The sequence below is a fragment of the Echinops telfairi genome, unplaced genomic scaffold, assembly GCF_000313985.2.
Source record: "Echinops telfairi isolate 266 unplaced genomic scaffold, ASM31398v2 ScPeMD7_7469;HRSCAF=8507_0, whole genome shotgun sequence".
NCBI lineage: Eukaryota > Metazoa > Chordata > Mammalia > Afrosoricida > Tenrecidae > Echinops > Echinops telfairi.
Window position 1 is genome coordinate 22,972,319 of NW_022111372.1, and position 1,490 is coordinate 22,973,808.

Here is a 1,490-nt window from a genome sequence, read left to right on the forward strand (position 1 = left end):
ATTTTTGGGAGCAAAAATTAATATAAGACACTGTCTTATTTTCGGGGAAACAGGGTATGTGCATAAGAAAGAGATTTATATACAAGAGCAATTGAACATTGAGAAAACATCCCAGCCCAGTCCAGATCAAGTCCATAAGTCCAATATTAGCCCATATGTCTGATTCCAATCTATAAAGTCCTCTTTAGACTCACGAGACACATGCAATGACGCCAAATGAAAAAGATCATAGGTCAGTGGGTTGAAAGTCTTTGGATCCAATTATATAATTGCCACATATCTCAAAAGAGATTGAGTCAAGATACAACATAATCCTATAGATTATTCCTGCCTTATTAATGTAACAGTCACTAATCCTGTCTCCTTAACATCATAAATGTTAACAGTGCTATTTATAGCACATAGGATAATTATATCAGATCACCAAGTGGAGGGTTATTACATACCATGGACAATCTTCAGCTAGCCAAGTTGACCTATGTCTTAGACAATTCAATCTATAACAGCCCCTTTGTTGAAAATCAATTGACTGTGTATATTTGGATCCGTTTCTGCACTCTATTTTGTTCCATCCACCCATATACGATAAATACCACAGTCTTAATGTCTTAAGCAATTAAACAAAGTCTTAAAAATAGTGTGTTATTACACACCATGAAGTCAGTTCTGACTCATTGTGATGAAACTCTGCCCCAAACACTGCCCAGCCCTACACCATCCTCATAATTGTCCTGATGTTTGAGCCCATGGTTGCAGCCACTGTGTCAGTCCATCTATTTGAAGACCTCCACTTTACCAAGCATGATGTCCTTCGCCAGGGACTGGTCCCTCCTGATAATGTGTCTAAAGTATGTTGCACAAAGTTTTACCATCCATGCTGCTAAGGAGCATCCTGGCTATACTTCTTCCAAGAGAGATCTTCTGTTCTTTTGGCAGTCCTGATACTTTCATATTTTCCACCAGTCCCATAATTCAAATGCATTGATTTTTCTTCAGTCTTCTTTATGCAATGTTCAACTTTTACATGCAAATGAGGCAATTGAAAAGACCATAGTTTGGGTCAGGCCTACATTAGTCCTCAAAATAGCATCCTTGCTTTTTAATACTCTAAAGAGGTATTGGGCCACTGTTTTACCTAATGCAATGAGTCATTTATCTCTTGACTGTTGCTTCCATGAGCATGGATTGTGGATCCAAGATGAAATTCGTGACAATTTCAATCTTTTTCCCATTTATCATGATGGTTCCTATTGATCTAGTTGTAAGGATTTTTGTTTTGTTTCCTTTTTTAAAAATTGTTTTATTAGGGGCTCATACAACTCTTATCACAATCCATACATACATCAATTATATAAAGCACATTTGTACATTCATTGCCCTCATCATTCTCAAAACGTTTCCTCTCCACTTAAGCCCCCAGTATCAGGTCCTCAGTTTTCCCCTTCCTCCCCGCTCCCCCCTCCCTCATGAGCCCTTGATAATTTATAAAT